The 24145-nt window shown below is 45.4% G+C and overlaps 2 pseudogenes; one reads left to right on the top strand and one right to left on the bottom strand.

Moving 5' to 3' along the window:
* The first annotated feature begins 1667 nt into the window (after positions 1–1667).
* On the top strand, positions 1668–19210 carry LOC141056017 (bifunctional phosphoribosylaminoimidazole carboxylase/phosphoribosylaminoimidazole succinocarboxamide synthetase-like; annotated as a pseudogene).
* A 2734-nt stretch (positions 19211–21944) lies between these two features.
* LOC141055978 (guanine nucleotide-binding protein G(q) subunit alpha-like) lies at positions 21945–23102 on the bottom strand (annotated as a pseudogene).
* Between the last annotated feature and the right edge of the window lie 1043 nt (positions 23103–24145).

The following is a 24145-nucleotide window of genomic DNA, read 5'->3' as shown; positions in this document are numbered from 1 at the left end:
ATGCACACGTTGTGGATTTGCCTGGGGATGGCGCATGCTCAGATTCAGATCTAGTCTCCTGAGATCTCGGGGCAAGATCTAAATCTGAGCATGCACCGCCCCAGTGGCCATTTTCCTGGAGGCCACCGCATCGCTCCAGTGGAGCTTCAGGGGCTTCCGGGCTCTGACAAAATGCCAGCGAAGCCCCCTTTGCTACAGAGCCGCCACCCTAGCAGAGAGCTGCATAGAACACCGCTGCCATAATGAGGTAATGGGGATACTTTACTTGCACATTCCTGGTGAGGCGCCCCCTCACCTTGTCATCGGGACCACTCCCTCCCCCCCATCTATCCACCACCGTACGCAATGACCGCAGATTGCTCTGCACCTGCCCTATAAGATAACATCCGGCATACAAGACGACCCCTAGCTTTTAAGATTTTCAGGGGTTAAAAAAATCATCTTGTACGCTAGAAAATATGGTATAATGTCCAGGGAGATCTCTAATATATGTCCAGGGACAGGCGATCTATAATATATAATGCTCAGGTAGTAGATCTATAATATACAATGTACAGTCCAGGCAAATCTATAATATATAATGTCCAGCTAAGACCAGAGGAAGAGATGTATTACAACACTCCCACCCCACTCACTCGATCTGGGACTGGCAGCCAACATTGCCAGTGCTGCTGCTGCCATTCACTCTCTGGGACCATCTGGGAACAAACATTGCTGCTGCTGTGTGTTCTCCAGCCTCCAGCCAGTAGTAATAGACACCAGAGACACAAGATGGGGAGCTGACAAGCACCTTGACATGTTTCACCACCCTGGGCTTCAGGTGTTGTGGGGAAAAAATGCCTCCAGAAACACTGGTGTTCATAATTTCTTATCCATTTATTGTAAAAATGAATGAACAAAAGAGAAATCTTAATTGCATCAGTATTTGGGGACCAATCTCTGCCATCACCAGTTCTAGGTACTTCTTGTTTGCACACCGTTTTTGATGGCATTTGAAGATCTGCAGGTAGTTTTCCAAGATGTTTGGGAACACCTGCCTGACAGTGTATGAGGCTTGGGCAAATCCTGTCTCTTCATGTGATCACACAGACTGATGTTGAGGTCAAGGATCTGTGGGGCAAAATCACCTCCAAGTCTCCTTGTTCTTTATACTGAAGGCTGTTACTAATGACACTGGATGGTTTGGGTTTTCTGCTGCAGAAAAAACTATAGTTAGATTTACTATTTGCTCTAACATTTAGATGCAATATATTTTTACATTTATATTTAACATGCAATGTTCTGTGGATTCCTATTGGTGATAATGGGATATTAGTGGGTAAATTGCCCGAAATGGTTAAGCAACAAAACAACTCTAGAATATTTTGGTGCAATAATGTAGACTTGCAACCCAATTCAAGGGTCTTCATTGTCAGGGAAGACCCCAACTATCTGGAGGGAGGTAAGCTCTAACTAGCCAAATACTGAGGCTGAGCTGGAAAGGCCCACTTGGGACAGGAAGATGAGTCAGATGTTACAGATGTCTGTGGCTTGAGTGTTCCTCTTTGAATGTTCTGCTTCCATTTACAAGCCTGAGTGGTCATTATGGGGAGAGTGCAGAGTCTGGAGAAAGGGTGGTCTGCAACTGGATTGAGCTGTTGCCTCCTTGACATCTTAAATTGAGAAAAATGTCCCTGCTCTTTGTGTTCCTGACATGTGCTTTTCAGACCATCCTGGAGACAGTCCATGAAAGGCATTTAGTCTGCAAGTGGGATGAGCTGAAGTGGCCGCTCGGGTCCGCTAGGTGAGACCACTATTCAGATTGTGATCCTTTTTAAGATCCCTTGAACAGGGCGGAGTAAAGAAAAGGAGTTTGGTCTGCGTGGATGACCTGTTGCTAGGTCCTTAGTGATATTTGTCACATGTCATCTAAACTGGCAATTGACATCAACACGTTAAGAATTCTCTGGGTGCAGATGATTCTCCTGGAACATGGTGGTGTACCCTTCTCATGTCATCCTGGAAGCTGAGTGGATCCATGTTTGTCAATGGCACTTCCTGGTCTCCCTTCTGGACTCATGTGGTCATTGCAAAAGAATCCCAAAGTAAGCCTATTAAACGTAGAAAAGTGTCACAGGTTGTTGGGAGAGCGAGTAGAAAGAAGCAGGTATAATGTAGATTTCTTCAAAAACTAGATTAAAATGCAACCATATCCTTTTAATTTCTTATGGATACATTAAACTGAATACTTGATTCAAATGGCTGAATACTGCACATGTGAACTTGGCATAAAAGGATCCTGTGAACAGGTCAATGATGCTTACAGTATTAAGTAGGATTGCAGAACAAGTCATATGTTTGTATGAACTTGTGGACAGACCTCCTTAGCATTGGAGTCTTCTGTGGATTGTCAATTCTCTGCAAAACTTTCAGAATGACAGGTTTCATGCAATACTAGCTTTTTAAAGCTGCTTCTGTTTCCATAATCATGGACTTCTCAGAAGGTTCCCTCACCAGGATCTGGTTAGAATGATTGTGGCACCATGTCCATCCATGAAGTCTTAGAATTTTCACATTGGATCCAAGAGAGCAGTGTGATTTCTGTATGGATGAATATAATTGGATTTCAGGCTTCTGTCTCAAGACTTAATAGAGAACCCAGAAAGCAACACATGATCATAAACTCAAGCTGTTCCATAAGCTATAAAGAACAAGCCCAGAGGTGATAATGGTAACATGTACATCCCAAGTTTGGCAATCAAGATAATATACAACAGAAAACATATTGTGAAAAACGCTGACCATAAGACCTGATATTCTCACTAAAGTAATCTGTACAGCAAGTTGCAAAAAAGCTCAAGCTATATGTTCTCCAAATTCTTCTACGAATTCATTTACCTTAACTGCCAAGTTGATTCCATGGTCAAAGACATTTGCTTTCCAGGGAAAATTGAGGTAATTGAAGACAAAACTGGATGACTACAAGAGGTTCATGGATAGACCTGGCCTTACATGTTTATGGCTTCTCTTAACCTCTCCCAATAAGCAGGTGGAGTACAGTCTGGACATGTTTCCAGTTGATGTATACTCGGTACATTGCGTCAGTTTCCATTGCTTTAAGCCAAAGGAAATATCCAGTCAAAGCAACAAGGACCCCTCCCCATGAACAATTATCTATAGTAGTGCTCAAGATTGAAGAATCATTTCTTAGTCCTCTGTATTCATGTACAGGATAATGTGACATGGACAACAGTTTCCTACAAGTTGGGTCAAAGCAAAGCCACTTGGCTTGATTTTATGACAATCTTTGTCCATGAGCAACACATTGTCTGGCTTCAGGTCCCTGTGCACCAACCCTCTACCATGCAAATAGTCGAGAGCCAAAGATATCTATAATGTTGACTGCATCCTTGGGAATTCCAACCTGCAGGAAACAGATCAGTACCATGAGATTTAGATTGATCTGAGCAGTGACTCGTCCAAAGCAAAAATACCAAACATTGAAGATGTTACTGTTGGGACAGTGGCTGCTATAGTGAATAAAACTGTTGCTGTGATTGCCACATGGCAATCACATTAATGTGTATTCTGAGAGCCACTGCCAGATTAATTGGGCAACCAGTGATAAGGTATTGGGAGACCAACTTCATCATTTTGCCTGCTGGTATTTGCTTTTTGGTGCACAATAGATGGTGCAACCTATAGATATTTTTATGGAATAATAAAATTGGCCCCATGCATTTGATATTAGTCTCCAGACCACTGACAGAGCCAGCTAAATTTTGCTAAGAACTAATGACCATACACTATCAATAGCTATCGACTCACCACTTATTTGGTCAACACCCATTTCTCCCAACCTTTCAAAATTCATATCTTTCTGGCAAAAGATGGGCATCTTCTATATGTAAGATCATGGTGATTGGATAACTTTTGCTTCTAGATGTGTGGAAACTTTTTACAGCTTATGTTGCTAAAAAACATCTGGATTTGCCAATGACCTACAGATAAACCTCTGCTCTATGGTCAGTTAAAATCCTTATCACATGTTTATACCTAATTTACCACTTAAACCAACTTAGTTAACTTAAATCTTGGATATGCAGGAGTTTGCATGTTGACTGTGAGTTCCAGAGGGCACCATTAAGAAAGGACAAGGTGAGCACTGAATGTGTATAAGATTGTCAGGATATCTGTGCTGCAGGGTGAGTTTTCATTTATAATGGTGGAAGGGGGCCAAGGGTTAGATCAGATGTCACCAGTGACTAGAGGGAGATATGAACAGGTTGCTTAATTTGTCTAGGTTTTGTGCACTGGATGGATTGGAGTGACTGACTGTGAAATGTCAGCCTCTGTGCTGTACATGGGAGAGGAGGAATGGAGGGGCTGATGATGAGTATACAGAATGTGTAAAGGGGCAGTAGAGGCAAAAGAAAGCAGCAACTAAGTGGTGTGCAATTCAGCAAGAAGCATATTTGTTTAAATATCTGGCCAGCCTTGCCTGTCTCCTGCCCTGTCCACATGCCATGTTTAACCGCTAAGACACTCTGAAAATATTGCACTTAGAAATAAATTTGTGTGTACACATGCGCTCCCCAAGCCAGATCTGAAATTATCAGAAGTTTTCTAGGATGAAAGGACTAATTTGCTTTGAATAATTACTTAATTAGCAAGTGCCCACAGCAGGCATTACTATGTAAGATGCATAAACGCTCATACTTGGCAGCAGAAAAAAAAACAAGTGAAAACACAACATTTTAGAAGGGGATCCCGGGCTGAAGTCTTTCCTAGCAGAGAGTGACATGGTAAGCATGCCGATATGAGGAGACTTTAAAGCTGTAATGCTCCTTGGGGAAATGTGCAAGTTGTTGTCTCTTCAGAGAGGAAGAACAAGAACTCTAGCGCCACCTATAGGGAGTAGCACATTGACCATTAGGATTGCTCCTTCCTATAGGTGGCACGAGAGTTCTAGCCAAATTCTGAAGAGACTTTTAGCAACATTTCAGAAGCAAATGCAGAAAAAATTGGTAAATGGCAGATGCCACATACACAGATCACTGAAAAGCTTCTGGTAGATTTCTGATGTCCACTCAGACCAAGGACAGATCAAATAACGGCACCCGGTGGCCATTTTCAGGATTTCTAATTCACTGTACACCTTTTCCTCTTTACATTTATTATTTGCTATTTTTACAGCCATGAGTTCCGCACTGACTGGGTGTGATGCCAAGATGACTGGAGGTAAAAATCACAACAGATCAGAACAAACTGCCATATATTATATGAATCTGTGTAATGGATCACTACAATAAATATGTATGTTCCTCCAGTGTAGCTGGTGCAAAATACATTGGGGAACACTGAGGATAAATCAACACTTGTCCAAATCCTCCCTCAACAAGCTCTTTACAGAAGTCAAAACTGCACAGGTCAATAGGGTTTTCTGTGTTGTCCACATCTCTGAAGGGTATAGCACAGCATCTGGTATGACCATCGTCTTGAGCTGGCATGTCTGCGGCATCAGAGGTCATCATACACCTAACTGCAAGGATTATACAAGATTTATTACAATTTTGTTTGAATCTCCAAATTTTACCCAGTAGGAAAAAAAATTAGCCAATTTGGTATCACTACATCTGAATAAGTACAAATATGTGGTGTAATCCTTACTTCTGGAGCCTTAGTACTTGTTACTGTAAAAGCTACTGGGTCGCCTTCCCAGGGCTGCATGGTACTCTGTACCGGGCCGGTGTCAGGGGAACGTGTCACAGCAGCAGTGACCCAGACCGTGGCCCTGGGTGCCCAAGTCAATGGCGGTATATGAAGTTAGTGACATGGAATAGTTCGTGACACCACCTGTGGTGCTCGGCAATGGAGGTGTTAAGCCGACGCTGCAGACAGATCCTCTGGGACAGATGGTGGGAAGCAGCAGTGATGGTATAGCCCTCCACAGGCAGGGCTCATGTCCCAGGGCAGTGTAAAGGATGGTACCCAGATGTAGTGGTGCTGAGCGGCTTGGCGCAAGAATAAATGGAGGACACAGAGGCTTGTAGTTCCAAGACTTAAATCAGTCTGCGGTAAACAAGGATGCCTGCCTCCGGGCCGTGTCCTCCGGGTCAGAGATGCGGCCAACCTCCAGGCCAGATAGAAAGCTCCTCTCCAACACTCTGCCAACATGTACCTTTCCTGAACGACTCCTCTATAGCGCATTTAAGTGTGATGATCTCCAGTACCGTGGTACTCTGAATTTCCTCCTGTCAGATGTTCCTAACAACTCTACTCGTATGGCAGACAGCTGTAGCCTCTATTGGGGACTCCTTTCTCCAGAGTCCTGGCTCTCTATTCAGTTGCTGTTGTGCCCCAAGTCTTAGATGAGAGTAGTGCATTTACAGCCAACTACTCCACTGGTGTCTGCTGCAGAACCATAAGTGTCCATACAACCTCGGGGACCGGGCCCCGACCTTGCGCTGAGAACCTATAGGCAGGGTTCCTCTTCCAATCCACGTCTCCTCTCTGTTCTCCTACTCCTTCGTTCCGCACTGATCTTTCTCTTATGGAAGCTTAGGTTGCAGCTCTTTCTCCTTCTGTTTCTTTCCCATGCCAGCTGGCTCAGATCACTGAGGCAGCTGCAGCACTCCTTCCTCCATCCATTCTTCCAGGGATCCCCACTCCTCCCAAGTGGCTTCCTTCCTCACTGACCCTCTGTCAGAATGAACCTTTAATCCTACACTTTCCCTCTCTTTTATGTATCTTAGCTCCACCCACCTCCCAGCATATCCAGTGTTCCATGCAGGGAATCACCAGAGGTGCCCTGCTACTCTCTAAGCACTGAGCCGCAATGTGGTTGTGCAGAACTACCCTGTTATGTGGGATGCGAGTGTGGAAAGGAGTTCCCACCTTACCTGGATGGTGGGGCACTACACCTTAGGAGAAGGTGCAGTATCTCTGTGGCGACTGAGCCTCAGGGGCGCCACACTACAGCTACTGGTTATCTGGAAGTTCCATGTTTTTACCCAATCTTCATCTCCTTCTGTAATGGAAAGTAATGAAGAATCGAAAATTTTCCCAAAATTGTGTCATTAACCACATATCTGTTTTGGGTGTTGCAACTTTCCCTTTTGTGATCACATCATTTGTAATATCACCTGACCACACAGATTCCTCTTAATCTCTTATTTCTATATTCCAGTAAAACATATCTGTAGGACTGCTTTCCCATGTGTCTGTCTTATTAGTGTGTGTATGTAATCTCTTGTAACTGTGTGAACTTAGTCTTGGGTCCTGTGGTAGCATGTAATATTATGTCAGTGTCGTGAATAAAGTGTAGCTCAATACAGCATTTTACACCATAATCCATGCAAATGTTTCCAGTAATATCTGCTGAATTGTCTGGTATGTCTTCATCTATTAGGTATTGTAGACTAGATCCTCTTGGACTTTGTGAATGTAGAGTTTTTGGCCAGGTTCATTCACTTCTAGTATTTATTCCATGATGTAAAAGATCTTCTGCATAGATCAGTTGAAATAGTATAGAGTAACAGAAATGTGATTCCCATCAAATAGCTTTTCCTGAGAAATGTCTTCTCCTGTAGGATTGGTGTTGAATCAAATCCATCAAAGACAGGATGTGTCATATTCCAGCTCTTATTGGAATCCATTTCTTCCTGAAATAAATGCAGTATCATTCTGCAATATACAACTTGCATTGATCAACATGTACCCACACTTTATTGTCTGTGGGTAATTTAACCGCATTAGATGCTTGTTGAACAAGAATCATAACTTGTCCCATGGTTTCAATAATCTCAAAGGGACCTTTCCAGTTCCTTTCCCAAGGTCCATTCTTCCTGACAGTTTAATCCTCACTAGAGCCCCTTTCTTGAATGGAGATTCATATGGTGTCTCCATTCTCTGCGTTCTTGATGCAGCATGTGGAAGTATGGCTTTCAAGCTTTCCTGCAACTACTGCAACCATTTGGGCCTTGCAACAGCATCTCTTTGAGGTGTGGACAAAAATGGTTCAGGTGGAAAAATTGCTTTTCTTCCTGTCATTAGTTCGAAAGGAGGATAATGAGTTGTGGAAGAAGTCGTTCCTCACACTCATCAACCCAAGTATCTCCTTTGTCCAAGAACATCTTAGCAATTCTGGATTTTATTATTCTTTTCATAGTTTCCACAATACCAGCTGACGGTGGATGGTAAAGTACATTAAACTGTTGTACCCCTAGAATAGTACAAACTACTTGCATGCCTTTTCCTGTAAAGTGACTTCCTCAATAAGAGGTGATCATTCTTGGGATCTACCAAGTACAAAAGACATGATTAAATAATGCTCTCTGTAGACAAAGCATCATCTTTCCTGACAGGTAAAATACAACCCATTTAGAAATAACATCTACTGCAACCAATGCATACCTGAGACCATTTTTACCAGATGGTAACAGACCAATCTGTAACATAGACCATGGACCATCTGCAGGTGCAATTTGGAGTAGTGGAGGTTTGTCCTTTTGGTCTTGGATTCATTTGAGCACAAATGAGACATGATTGAACAATACTTTATATAGTCTCTTCCATCTTTTTCCAGTAAAAATTCTGAGAATTCCTAACCTTTTCTTTTGGCCTAAAAGACCCAAACTTTCATGATATCTTGTGAACTCAACCTGTAGATGTTTTGGTACCACAGGACAGAGCTCCCCATATAAGTCATGACACAAAACCCCGTTTAAACAAAAGGGAGGTTATGGATCCACTTGGGAAGCAACAAGAGATGTCTTTGTCTTCTGCAAAAGGGATATGTGGCTCTGTTATTGAACTGGAGAAAACAGAAAGCAAAAAACACAAATATCCTGAACTAAAAGTTAAAAATATACTGCAAATAATGCATAAAGGTAATAATAATAAGGGTATTTAGTAAACATAATTTTGATCAAAATAATGTACAAGCCATCCCGCCACGTCACGGCAACCCTTGTGGGACAGTCCCTACTCTAGTATTTAAAACCTTATTACTTGCCAAGTGGCGTGAATGTGAATAAGGGTCGAGCGGCTGAACCACTTGTAACAGCTTAGGCCAGACTGGATGGCTTTCCCAGCTCAGAAAGAGGGCGGTCACACCCCTATATGCACTGAATGCACAATGAAATGAATAAAAAAACAAATCTGAACTGAGACAAGTAAGTTAATGTGTATGCACAATGTAAGTGCATTTAAACACATGACCATTAACCAGAGAAAACAGAAAGCAAAAAACACAAATATCCTGAACTAAAAGTTAAAAATATACTGCAAATAATGCATAAAGGTAATAATAATAATAAGGGTATTTAGTAAACATAATTTTGATCAAAATAATGTACATTGTGCATACACATTAACTTACTTGTCTCAGTTCAGATTTGTTTTTTATTCTGTTATTGAACTACTGAAGCCTCGAGAGGTTTCTGTTGAAACACTTTTCTTGTCACGGCTGCCTCTGGCTAGAATATCTGCAGTTGCACTTACAACAGATAATTCATCATATTTTTTATGGGCAGCAACTTTGACAATAGTATCAAAAACAAAAAATGGTTTTGCTATTATCTCAAATTGTTTACAGCGTGTCACTGTGTGCAAGAGTCTTATTAAATTGTACAAAGCCTTTCTTTTCCCAAACTGGCAAATCTGTCAGTGGGTGATGGTGACATAGTGCCGACTAGAGTTGAGCGACTTTTGTTTTTTTAGGGTCGAGTTTCGTTTCGTGAAACACGACTTTTCCAAAAGTCGGGTCGAGCAAGATCGGCCGATTATAGGGAAAGTCGGTCGTCACGAAACCCAATGTAAGTCAATGGGGAATAAGTAGGCAGTGATAGGAGGACAGGAAACACACCTACAGTGCTCATTTGAATGCCAAAAGCATCAATTCTTCTTACTTAAGCTTGTCAACATTAATTAACTTCATAATACAAGTTACGCACTGAAAAATGGGGGTTATTTGGCTAAAGTTGTGGGGGTGTTAGGGCTGGCTCCAGTTTTTAATGTGCCCTGGGCGAAACAGCGCCCCTTTAACACATACCACAACTCATCATGCTCCGATACGGCAGAGACATAGCAGTATAGTACAATGAAAAATACTTCACTTTTTACATCTCATGACGAGGCCCATCTATTTCTCCATACAGAATCATTGGTCCCATATAATGTTTGAAACAGTATATGATGAGCTCCACATAATGCTACAGTATATGTTGGTCCCCATGGATGAAGCTCCACTGTCTTATGGGCCCAAATAATGCTCCAAACATAATGGGCCCCATTTCTAATGCTCTAGTGTATAATGGGCCCTGTAAATGCTGCTCCAGTGTCTGATGTCCACCTTTGGAATGTTCCAGTGTATGGTGGGCCCCATCTATCATTCTCCAGAGTATAGTGCTCCCCAAAAATTGCTGTCCCAACATTGAAAACAATCAAATAAGTCTCCTCGCTAGGGAATCCCTGTACTAGTCTGGACTCCTCGTCGTCCCCATCTTCCATCTCACTGCACAGTATTTCAACCTTGCAAGTGCTGTGATCCTGAGCAAGCAGGGGGGGCCCACTCGTTGGCGACGGCATTGGCACAGGGCCCCTGATAGTACGGTGGTGTCTGATGGCAGGTGGGCCGAACCTGCACTTTCATCTGCAGCTTCCTCACCGTGTAAGATGGAACTGTATATGGGAAGGGTAACCTGAGTTTCATCAGGGTCAGATTCAGGCCGTGTAGCATGCGAGGGGAATGTAGTGGTCTGGGTCAATGTACCAGCAGATTCATTGAGCAGTGGCTGGGCATCAGTGCACTTGTTTGGACCCCAGGAGTACGGTCGCCACAGTGGCATTACCTTCCTCCTAGGGAGTGTGATGTCATGCTTGGGAGCAACGAAGGATCTCTCTAGCAGGTTAACTGATTGGGCGGCGTTATTCCCACGAGTCATGACCCTACAAACAGCGTTCATGAAGGCAAAGTGTTTGTTTTACGTGGGCAGTATGGTTGCAAAGCTGAACCTTAAAGGAATGTCCAGAAGGGCACCACCAGGAGTGGAACCTACGGTTAAATTCGACTCCACCTGGGAAACCTCAACCATGCCAGCTACAGAACAGATGCACACATTGCAAGCTTAATTACGTTAACGAACGAGACTCCGTCATGCCCCGCGGTCCGAGTCCGGCTTACTAGAGGGACACGTGAGGCTCTGGCACATGAGATTGGCCAATAACTGGTGTGTCATGCCCTTACATGTCCGTGGCTGCATGTGCGCTACACTGAAAAGGCCAGCGTTTGTCGCTTACAGGTGCAGATAACCCGCTGAACAACGTTAGTGATGGGGATCACTGATTACAATTATTACCCGCGAACAATGATTTCCCAGTAAGTGCAGGTCAACCGCAGTTCCGGAATTAGGCCTAACCGTCATTCCTGAAAAAATGAAAAACTTGCGTGTGCAAACCACAGGTGCTGTAGCTTGCTTAACAGCTCGCCAGCCGTTCTCACGCCCAGTATGGATTACACGTGATTGCACAAAGGTGAGAAAGGGTACCGTATCCCCGGATAACATGTATGGATAGCGTACACATTCAAAAGATATGTCTATACATCAGGAGGCAGGCTCAGACGGTGTCAGGCACAGTATGGATTTGACGGCCCAGACTACACAACGGAGGAGCAGGGAGAGGTAAAGATTGCAAATTCTGGGGCCCTGCCCAAGCAAGGGGGCCCACTCGTGGGCGTCGGTACTGGCACTGGGCCCCTCATAGTACGGCGGTGTGTCTGACGGCGGGTGTGCACCACCACCGTCAGACACTTGATTGCACTATGAGGGACCCTGTGCCAGTGCCCGCACCCAAGAGTCGGCCTACCCACCTGTCCAGGGCAACGGCACTCGCACGGTGTCGTGCGCTAGGTGGTGACCCCGGCCATGGGGGGGAGGCAGCACAGTTAGGGAGTTTTAGAAAGTGGCATATGTTGATGTTAGACATTCAGCTGATGCAAAAGGCGAAATAGGTCAAGTCCCAGGAAGAGGTGGACCAAAGCAAGCCATTTTTCTGTCACCCTATTTGTCATCAGGGGAAGGTGGGACAAAATCCTTGGAAACCCATGCATGTTTAATTTTAATGAAGGTTAGATCATCCACATTTTGGGTTGACAGACGGGTCCTTTTTTCTGTCAGGATTGATCCAGCTGCACTGAAGACTCTTTCCGATAGCACACTTGCAGCTGGGCAAGCGAGCTCCTATAAGGCATATTGTGCCAATTCAGGCCAGGTGTCCAGTTTAGCGGCCCAATAGTCAAAGGGGAATGACCTGTGTGGGAGAACATCGATATGGGAGGAAAAGTAGTTTGTAACCATAGTTGACAACTGCTGTCTCCTGTCACTTTCCATCGATGCAGTATTACCAGTTGTGTGAGCGGTATTTGAAAAATCAGTCCACAACATTGTCATGAAACCCCTGTCTCCAACGTCACTTCTGCTGTGTGAACCATGAACACCTCTGCCAAGCTGCCCCCGGCCCGTACGGCTCGTGTGAGAACCATCACCGCTGCTGTGTGCTGGGAATGCCTCAAGCAACCGATTTACCAGAGTTGCTTGTTTATTAGCCAATATTAGGTCAAGGTTCTCCTGTGGCATGATGTCTTGTAATTTGCCTTTATAGCGTGGATCCAGGATGCTGGCCAACCAGTAGTCGTCATCGTTCATCATTTTGGCAATGCGGGGGTCCCTTTTTAGGATCCGCAAGGCATAATCTGACATGTGGGCCAACGTTCCCGGTGTCAATGATGCACTGCGAGTGCTGGTTGGTGGAGCACTTTCTGGCAAATCCACATCCCTCCAGTCACGCACAAACCCTGTACCAGACCTTGCCACGCCAACATTTTCACTTGCCCCACGAGATGCATCCTCCTCCCCTAAGTAATCATCCCCATCATCATCCTCCTCCTCCTCTTCTTCCTCCAACTCGTCCAGGAGAGGTCCCTGAGCAGACAATGGCTGAATGTCATCAAGGATTCCCTCCACCTCTTCCTCCTCGTCAACATTGTCTGCAGACGCCTGCTCCTTAAGGTGCGTCAAAGTTTGCATGAGCAGATGCATAAGTGGGATGCTCATGCTTAGGATGGCGTCGTCTGCGCTTACCAGCCGTGTGCATTCCTCAAAACACTGAAGGACTTTACAGAGGTCTTTCAGATTCGATCACTGCACACCTGTCAACTCCATGTCTGCTCTCAAAGTGCCTGGCCGTGTATCCTCCCACAAATGCATTATGGCCTGCCTCTGCTCGCACAGCCGCTCCACCATGTGCAGGGTGGAGTTCCACCTTGTTGCAATGTCGATAATGAGGCGGTGGTTGGGAAGGTGGAGCAATCGCTGCAGCTTCTGCATACGAACGGAGTGTACAGGCGACCGGCGGATGTGCGCGCACAGTCTTCGCACCTTCTGGAGCAGGGCTGTAAACTCCGGATAATTTTTGAGGAAGCACTGCACCACCAGGTTCAAGGTGTGAACCAAGCAAGGTATGTGGCTGAGTTTTGAAAGGGCTATGGCTGCCACAAAATTACGGCCGTTATCACTAACTACCTTGCCTGCCTCAAGATGTACACTGCCCAGCCATGACTCAGTTTGTCGCTTCAAGTACTCGGCCAGCACCTCGGCGGTGTGTCTGTCGCCCAAACACATCTGCAACACAGCCTGCTGATGCTTTCCACTATCTGCTCGATAGGGGGACACCTCGTGTGCAACAGTGGCAGCTGCAGATGGAGTGCTCGTACGACTGCGCTCTGTGGATGAGCTTTCGCTTCTGGAGGAGGAGGAGGGTCGAACGCCTACAGCCAACTGTTTCCTATACCGTGGGCTAGGCAGCACTGTCCCACCACCACTGTCCCCTGTGGACCCTGCATCCACCACATTAACCCAGTGCGCAGTGATGGACACGTAACGGCCCTGGGCATGCCGACTGGACCATGCATCAGTTGTGAGGTGCACCTTTCCACTCACTGACTGCTTGAGTGCATGGACAATGCGGTCTTTTACATGATGGTGTAGGGCTGGGATGGCTTTGCGAGAGAAGTGGCGACTGGGTAGGTCATAGCGTTGTACTGCATAGGCCATGAGTTCGCGGAAAGCTGTGCTTTCCACCAACCGAAAGGGCATCATCTCAAACGAGATTAGTTTGGCAATGTGGGCGTTCAAACCCAGTGTACGCGGATGAGAGACTGAGTACTTTCTTGACCTACTCAGTGTCTGGGAGGGTGAGCTGGACTTGAGAGCTGCATATGGTGGAAGTAGCGGTGGACAGGGCGGGCTGAGAGAGGGTTGATGGTGATGGAGTTGGTGTTCTTTCTGATGGCCTAGATTTAGTATTTCGTTGATATAACAGTGGGATTCCCTGACTGCTGTGGCCTTGCAACGACACCTCAACATTTGCTGCTGTGCTAACCGGTGGGCTTACAGTGGGGGAACAATGTAGCGTTGCTGACTACCTTCTTTGTGATCGGTTGCACATGTGGCACTTGAGGTTTGGTGTTGTGTCCACGCTTGCAAGTGCATGCTGGTTAAATGTCTAAGCATGCACCTGGTATTCAAATTTTTCAGATTTTTCCCTCGGCTAAAGGTCTTTGCGCACTTCTTACAGATAACCTTGGCCTGATCATGAGGATTTTGTTCAAAAAAGTGCCACACTGCACTCTTCCTACTTTGGCAGACATTTTGCAGCCTAGCACGCTGTGATCTTTTGACCCTCTGGACAAGCTGTCCAGCAACTCTTTTGATTTTTGGAACCTGTCTTTGGAGTGCTCCGGGCCTGCCAGATAACAGCTGTTGCGATGTCGATGTCTGCTGTGGATGCTCTTCTTCTGAGCTATTGGAAGCAGCACCCTCTTCCCCCAATGGATGCCAATCTTGGTCAACAACTGGGTCATCCATCACCCCCTCTTCAATGTCATGTGCACCTTCCTCTGTCACCGTGTATGGTGGTATAGTGTGCGGGAAGGGGCACCTGAGTCTCATCAGGGTCAGAATCTGGCTCTCTACACTGCAAGGACAATGTAGTGCTCTGAGTGAATGTACCAGCAGAATCATCCATCAGTGGCTGTGCATCAGTGCACTCCATGTCAGATTCATCTTGGCATGGGTAATTCACCATTTCACTTGATAATCCAGGCATGGTATTTGAAAACAGCTCCATGGAGTAATCAATAGTATGGCCTGCGTCATCCTTCAATCTTGGTTGGGGTGAAGGACACAAGGAAAGGTGTGGTTCATGAACATGAGCCTCCAATGACGACTCAGTGCTTTTACTTTTTACAACTGAAGAAGAGGAGGCGATAGAGCTGGAGGCTGAGTCAGCAATGTAAGACAAAACTTTTTCCTGATGCTCTGGCTTTAAAAGCGGTTTGCCAACTCCTAGAAAACTAAGCCTTCGAAGCCTTATGGAGCCACACGATGACGCAGGCTCAACACCTCCTGCATTCGGTCCTATTTTGCTTTTGCCACTGCCATCAGATCCAACACCATCATTACCAGCTGCCAACCCCCGCCCAATTCCACGGCCTCTTCCACCAGCCTTCCTCATTTTTGGTAGAAATGTAGACAAAATCCAACAAACTATATAGTAATGTAAAACAAGGTACAAGGTGTCTATAGGACTGGAGAGATTTAGATTTTCTGCAGACACTTGTGGACACTGGACACTTGGATTGTGTGAGGCCCACTGAATATCAGAGCGCTATGTCACAGGCCGATATTGGCTAGTGTATCACAAACTACAAGATGTATGTAGAATTGGGCAGAATAGGAATCTCCCTAGAGTGTAGGTCTGTAAGAACGGAACAAGTCCTCCACTTATCCTTCCACATTGACACACAGCTTCACTGTGGCTGTGATAACAGCCGTTACACGGTACTGTGTGAGGAGCGTACACCGCTGTATGGTGTTAAAAAATGCACGCTCAGTACCTCAGCAGGACAAAAAAAAATTGTGATTGCTTTTAAAAAAGCAGTTTGCAGAGCAGTGGGGAAACAGCAATGCAGCTGTCAGAAAGCCTTAGAAGGCAGCCTAACAACCAACACCGCTGATCCACCACAATATAGCCTCCCCTTGCAGTGGACACACTGACTGGTGTGTTGCACAGGCAAAATCGCTAGCAGCAGCAGAAGCAGTTTTTTTTTTCTTCCCTGCCTAGCGCTCTCCCTACAGAATCAGCAGCAACCTCTCCCTATACTAAGATCAGCAGAAGTAAGATGGCGGTCAGCGTGCACGCCCTTTTATAACCCCTGTGACGCCAATCACTTGCATGCCCATCTGAAAGATGGTGGTGACCCCTGCCTATGTCATCACGTTGCCCACAGTGTCCGTGGATCCTGATTGGCTGAAAGAGCGCAAAACAAACTTTTGAAATGCGACTTTGGCGCGTAAGTCGCCGACCTCGTGGCCGACCTCATCCTAGGGTCGGGTTTCGTTTCATGAAACCCGACTTTGCCAAAAAAAAAATGCTGTGCACACGCTCCAGTTTATTCTGCGCGGTTTTTGTGCTGTCCAAAAAATGCAGCATGTCTCTACCTTTGTGCGATTTTCCACCTCCTCCATTCTCCAAATCCGCAGTGGAAAACCGCAATAAAAAAGGAAAATCCGCAGGAACAATGCAGATCATTTGACCTGCGGATTTCATAAAATCTGTGCGGAAAAATCCGTAGAAAGAAAATCAGTGTGCACTTAGCCTTACATTGTACTGTAAATCACTTTGCGGATCTGCAGCGTTTCTGTGCGGTAAAATCTGCTGCGGATCTGCTTTAAAAATGCATCGTGTGCACATGGCCTAAGTGTTCCATTGTTCTGCAGTGCTCCCAGTGGAAAGATTTAGTATTGCAGTATTCAGTGACATGTCATGGATGTCCATAATGGTTGTAATTCCAAGAAGTCTTAGAAAATTTCCACTTCTGATGCAAGATTGTGTGATGCTTTATGCATGGATCAATCAGGACCGTAGACTTCTGTCTCAAGATTCAGGTTCTGTTTTTATCATAAATTAAAGCTGTTGGCTGTCCTGCATCTATTACCAATTCTTCATCAACTGCCAAGTTTAGGATCATTCACACGTCAGTGTTTGGTCAGTATTTTGCATCAGTGTTTGTATGCCAAAGCCGGGAATGGAACTTACCGAGAAAAAAATATAATTGAAAGACTGACTCCTGTTCCTTATTTTGGAGACATTCCTTGTTATGGCATACAAATACTGATGTGTGAAAGAGGCCTTAGTCTGAGTTGACAAGTTGACATATCTAGCAAAAAATGGCACTCAGGTTGATATTCAGGTGACAACTTATTCCAGGAGTAGTACACAGTAGTAAAGGTTTTGGTCAGACAAGTGACCTTCAGTGTAATAGATTAACATAGACATAGATGATCATGGACACGTGAGTTGAGACTGGGCAAGAAGCTGCATGAAGGTTAAACTTACTAGCTGTATGAGTTCCTAAATTACCCTGGCTTTGTCCTCATGCAGTCCAAGGACCAGATCACAGCGGGCAATGCATCCAGGAAGGACCACATTGAGAGGAAAGCATCCATCTCCAACAAGACCACCAGCTGCATATTCAAACTGCTACAAGAATCAGGTATCAAGATAGCATTTGTGACTAAGTGCAGTGCTACTGGTTCATTGCCACTCTGTGAGATGATCCCTATAGAGTGGGTGTGCAGGAGAATAGCCACCAGTACATTCCTGAAAAGAAATCCTTGGGATACCAGAAGGATATAAATTGTATCCTCCTATAGTATAGCTATTGTGAACTCATTTTCTGGTTTACCTCTGGCTTCTGGTGAGGGTGGTGGAGCTGGCTGTGTTGACAGAGGAGTCGTGAGTTCTCCATCTGGGCTCCCTCTAGTGGTGACAGCAGGTAATGAAACTGATCTAAATGGCAGAGACCTGCCACCTGAGGAGGACGACTGTGAGTGGACATCAGGAGTCTCTGACTGGATTTAAGTCAGCCGACTCCCTAATTTTGTGCTGGTGATTTTTTTTCCTGCCCTGAGGTTCTGGTTTCCAGTTCTGTTCCTGCCTTCTCAAGCTAAGTGTGCTCTGCTATTTTTTCACATGAGATTTGGTCTGGTTTACTCAGTTTTTGTAGTCAGCTAGCCCCTGCTGGGGCTGTGCTGAATTTCCATTCTTATGTCTGTTTATGCCAGTTTGCTTTTTGTCCATGATCAGATTGGTCTTTTTGCTCTGTCTTCAGAATATACCATAGTGCTGATATAGGGAATTGAAGTCTAGCGACTTCAGGGTTTTTGTTATCAGAAAGTGTTCGACATATTTGGCAGGGTTTTGTGCGTGATTGCAGACAGCATCTTTCCTTTCCTATCCTTTCTAGTTAGTGTGGGCCCCATCATTTGGTCAGCCTATTTTTCTATCTGTTTGTGTTTTCATCTTGTCTCACCAGCAATACATGTCTGGGGGCTGTCTATTGCTTTCGGGTCTGCTCTGGGGCAGTATAGATTTCCCCTTTTCTTGCTTAAGGCTTATTTAGTTTTCCGGCTGTGACGAGGCATCTAGGATCATCGTAGGTACGCTCCACGGCTGATGCTAGTTGTGTTGATGGGATCAGGGGTCTGAAATCCTCTTAGTTACCAACCTCTCTGGTTTTCTGTGGCTTGGCTTGTTTTTCCCTCCTCAGCGACTCATAACATATAGCTGTCTTTCAAGGATGATGCCAATAATGACTCTCAATGGTCTGAAGAGCAGCTGATTGCAACTAAACTGTGTTGGCCTTGTGATTGGCCAGTCAGAGGTGGACATCATGAACCATTTCACAGTGGCCATCTTTGAAATTCTGGAAAAAACGTGGTCAGCACAAGACTGCACCCGAGTGAATATGAAGATTGAGTTTGGTGTGGATGTGACCAAAAAAGAAATGGTCTTTGCTGATGTGATTGATAATGACTCGTGGCATCTATGGCCCTAAGTTGATCAGACCCAGCAGAAGGATGAACAGACTTGCCACGAAAAGTCAAAAGAAACTGAGTGGGTTGCAGACAAGTGGAGTTACTGGTGACCTAGTAATAGCCAAGAATGGTTTGTTGTTGATGGGGTAAATTTCTGACCTAGTCCACTGTGAAGAGATTAAGCAATCTGTGCAAATTATTTCATCCCATGTGAATAGAGGGAGTTGTCTGATCACAAAGGACCTGATGAGACTGCCTGCCTGTTTGTGTTGGTCTCTCCAGGCATGTGATGTGACTGTCACACAGCCGCAACACATTCAGCTGCGGCGCCTAACCGCTGATAAATGGGAGCGCTCCAGGTTTCCAATGCAGCTATTTGGAAACCTCTAATGGTATTCGGATAAGCCCTAGTGTTGGGCGAGCACTAAAAAGCTAGGGTGCTCATTGGTTGGGTCCAGCAAATTGGAATACCTGATAAACCCGTGTAATGAGCTCAATGTAAGTCAATGGGGAAAAGTAAGCACTTGTACCATGACCTCCCACCCCCAAGCCCCCTCGGGTGATTTTGGGGCCAAAAAAATCTGAAATCATTAGGAACAGTGTTCAAATTACATAGTATCATGGGGAATACCCCTGGAAGCATTTCAGACTCCCAGGTCACAGCTATGAACAATGTTGTCAGTCCTATGCCATTTTTACAGGCACACAATAAAACATACAAAGATGAAACTGAAATGTATTTTCCAGGGAAATGTTAAGGAACATCCTTTTCATGGTAATTTTGTATGTAAGACAAAATAAATAACCAAAAACAAAAATGTTCTTCCACCACTTGGGATGTGTTCACACGTAGTGTTTTGGATGGTTTTTCAAATTTAGCATTGCTTTCAACCAAGACAAATGCATTCACTGGGAAATGTCACTTGAGGAAGTGGAGACAAAAGGGAGATGGTAGAAAATGCTTCTTGTGTATGGTGCAGCCATTAGTAGAAGATGGGGGGGGGGGGGTGTTCCCATAGTGCTGCATGAAGTATAATTCTGAATTCTGTTCTGTGCTCACCTCCATTTGTCTTGGCAGTACTGTGCAGCGGTTTGGCTGATTTGCACATGGTTAGTAATGGGAAGGGATCTTTTACTCTAATTGAGTACTGTTCAAGAAACTTCTTGAATAAACTTAAGTTGCTCTCCTGGACTGATTCCTTCTTCCACTTCATCATCTTGGTCCTCTCTCTTCTGTCCTCTTTCTCTTCTTAATTGCTGTAGATCTGTGGAACTAGAAGGACAAGTTAGCTAACTTACACTCTCAATGGTAGTGATAACTAAAACTAATTGACCAAACATCTTCCATAATGCATCATTGCTTATCTCCACTTCTATAAAGATGGATGGCAGGGCTGCCTATGCCTGGAGGTGAGACTTACCTTAAGCTTTCTCCTCTTTTACCCAATATTCAACTTCAGATGGGAAATTCCTTCTTGCTGATGGGTATGGTTGATGTAAGTTTCAGCAAGTTCTCGATCTTCAAAGGTTTTCTTGTGCCATTTGGTAAAATAGCTCTTGCCTCTATTGCACTCACCAAAGGTTGATGAAATCTAAAGAGAAAATGTTAGTGCTAGTGACTACCACACAAGTAAGCACACAATTCCTATTATTCAAGTCACATGTCATTGTGCTCAGTACTAATCCTCAATTCCCAATTCAGACCATCCTGACCAGAAGCACAGGCAATCGCCACCTCTTGGTGTACAATTGTAAGTGGAAAAGTCAGGTCCAGCTTCTTGGTGCAGTTGAGCATTTGCTGTTTCAATATATGCAATAGTGCAACACACAGACCCCTACTGCCGTCCTATGCATTTTGACTCTTGGACTAAGACTTCATAAGAGTCAAAACACACAGGCTGGCAAGAGGCGTCTGTTTGCTGTGATATACTGGAATATGTATTGAAACAGCAATAAATTAGTAACTGCACCTAGAAGCTGGACATGTCTTTTCAACGTTTCCTACTGTTCACTCACTTCTCAGGGAGCTTTACCAAGTCCTTCCCAGAATGTGTAATGGGTTGTCCTTTTAACGTCACAAAAAATGGTTAACCATCTTTGAATTCTTCAGCTGAGTTGGTCAGATAAATTTGAGGTATGTTTCGAATAGCTATCGAATAAAAATTGTGTTAAGGATTTGCTTAACTGAACATAGAACAAAGTAAATATATTGATTTACCCTTACTCACATCTTCCTGCCAGGGCTGTATTGTTTGTGCTGCCCTAGGCACTTTTAGTGCTGCCTCCCCCATTGGTGAGCATGAGTAATGCAGACACTGTCAGTGACTTGGGCTACTGTCAAATCAGTGATTTTTGCATTTTGCAGCAGATCCAGTAGTTTTTCTGCATTTGCCATGTAACAGATCACTTGTGGCAGCACTGCATTCAGCCTCATTCATTCCCTATGGGACTTGCAGACATGTGTGACACTTGGGGGTTTTGCCGTGATCCAGCAAATGCGGTACTTGTAGCAACTGGAAAAAAAAAGCTGCTAGGTAATGAATGAGGCCGAATCTATGTGTATGCTCATGTAGCTCTTTCAAAGATACTTCCAGCAATATTTTTACACGTTCAGTCTATTCATCTGAAATCGGTTTGCATACATATTCAAATGAGGGAGTAGATCTGTTGCTCCAGCTCTATACCCGCTCGGTGCCACCTCTTCCTGATCAACTTGCAGCTTTTTTCCTGAATGAAACACCTCATAGAGGCTGTCAGTGAAGCAAAAGCAGGTAGCACTCTGCGGGAAATAGAGCTGGAGTGATGGAAGGTTAAGATCCACCACAGTCGTTAGGCATAATTTATATATCAAATGAAATGCTGATTACTGAATAAAGGGAGAAAGGGGCCGACCATATAAAGGTGTTAACTGAGTTTGTCTTTAAAAGAGCTTCATGCACATATATAAGGCTTGGAGGGGTTAAATCCTGCAGACTGCCTTTAAATAAATACATTGGAACATAGTGTATAAGTATGGTAAAATAGCAGACCTTATTCCATGAAGCACTACAACTCCTTCAGTCAACTGATCAATGCTGATGTCAATATTGATTGCCTATTATAAGGATAAGATGAGTGAAGAATTCTGAAACCACGGATATGTGATAATCATCCTAAATGGTACTTATTGCCTCTTCTGAAAGAAAGAAAGGACTTTTACTCTACAGCGACACCTATTGGTAGTAGCGATCCTACAAGTCACAATCAACCCTTTAACGAGTCTTGTAGTGTGACTTAGGATACAACCTAAATGTTGCTTGGCACTCTTCCATCCGGTTCTCATTATCAGACTCCATGAGCACCTGATCATATTCACTAAGAGCTACAAGGAACATTATGGAGGTGTATCCACTTCTTCCTTCTCATTGCTGCCCTCCTATGTCCACCATTCTGAAGATGACACTTTGTAAATCAAATGGATTTTTGATTCCTGTTGTGGGCACTCTGACTCAGAGCACAAGTTGTTGAAGGTAGATAGCCATGATCTGTAATACGTTCCTGGTCATTTGGATAATTATTTGTGGAATCAGACAGTTGATAATCCCGTCTCCTATCATAGCATTCTTGTATGCCAGGGTCATTCCATAAATATTTCACTGCATCTACATAAGGGATCTGAAATGAGCACACCTTCTCTATATCAACTTCCCGAAATAACAGTGCATGGCCCTTATTGTGTTGATACTTGTATGGAATTTTAAGGGTCTCCCTTGCCCAAATCATAGCTTGCAGTGAATGTTCTGGTACACAAGCTTAATGAAGCCCCTCTTCATCAGAGTAGCCAGATCCATGGATAATCCTTATCTGCTCCAGGCGGGTGTCCCTCTTGTCTTGGCGGAGCTGCCTGTCTCTTCACTGATCCTCCGAGCTTCCTTGGCCTCCTCGCTGAGGCAGCACACCATGATGGACTCCAGAGTCATGTCTGCTAACTGCTAGTGGTGCTGGAAAGAGACAGACCCCCACCCTGCATGTCACCAGGGGTGGATTAAGGGTAGCCAGGGCCCGGGGCAGTTCAGACTCTGTGGGGCCCCCCTCGTCACGTGACGGGGGTCACGAATCGTAGAGCCACACTCTACATAGAGAATAATGGGGCCTCCAGCACCGACCTCCACCCACAGAGCCACACTCCACATAGAGAATAATGGGGCCTCCAGCACCGACCTCCACCCGCAGAGCCGAACTCCACATAGAGAATAATGGAGCCTCCGGCACCGACCTCCACCCGCAGAGCCACACTCTACATAGAGAATAATGGGGCCTCCGGCACCGACCTCCACCCGCAGAGCCGCACTCCACATAGAGAATAATGGAGCCTCCAGCACCGACCTCCACCCGCAGAGCCACACTCTACATAGAGAATAATGGAGCCTCCAGCACCGACCTCCACCCGCAGAGCCACACTCCACATAGAGAATAATGGAGCTTCCAGCACCGACCTCCACCCGCAGAGCCGCACTCCACATAGAGAATAATGGAGCCTCCAGCACCAACCTCCACCCGCAGAGCCACACTCCACATAGAGAATAATGGAGCCTCCAGCACCGACCTCCACCCGCAGAGCCACACTCCACATAGAGAATAATGGGGCCTCCAGCACCGACCTCCACCCGCAGAGCCGCACTCCACATAGAGAATAATGGAGCCTCCAGCACCGACCTCCACCCGCAGAGCCGCACTCCACATAGAGAATAATGGAGCCTCCAGCACCGACCTCCACCCGCAGAGCCACACTCCACATAGAGAATAATGGAGCCTCCAGCACCGACCTCCACCCGCAGAGCCGCACTCCACATAGAGAATAATGGAGCCTCCAGCACCGACCTCCACCCGCAGAGCCGCACTCCACATAGAGAATAATGGAGCCTCCAGCACCGACCTCCACCCGCAGAGCCACACTCCACATAGAGAATAATGGGGCCTCCAGCACCGACCTCCACCCGCAGAGCCGCACTCCACATAGAGAATAATGGAGCCTCCAGCACCGACCTCCACCCGCAGAGCCGCACTCTACATAGAGAATAATGGGGCCTCCAGCACCGACCTCCACCCACAGAGCCGCACTCCACATAGAGAATAATGGAGCCTCCAGCACCGACCTCCACCCGCAGAGCCGCACTCCACATAGAGAATAATGGAGCCTCCAGCACCGACCTCCACCCGCAGAGCCGCACTCCACATAGAGAATA

Source organism: Dendrobates tinctorius, unplaced genomic scaffold, assembly GCF_039654945.1.
Source record: "Dendrobates tinctorius isolate UK_male_01 unplaced genomic scaffold, ASM3965494v1 ptg000193l, whole genome shotgun sequence".
NCBI lineage: Eukaryota > Metazoa > Chordata > Amphibia > Anura > Dendrobatidae > Dendrobates > Dendrobates tinctorius.
Note: the sequence above shows the minus strand (reverse complement) of the source record. Positions and strands in the feature narration are given on the sequence as shown.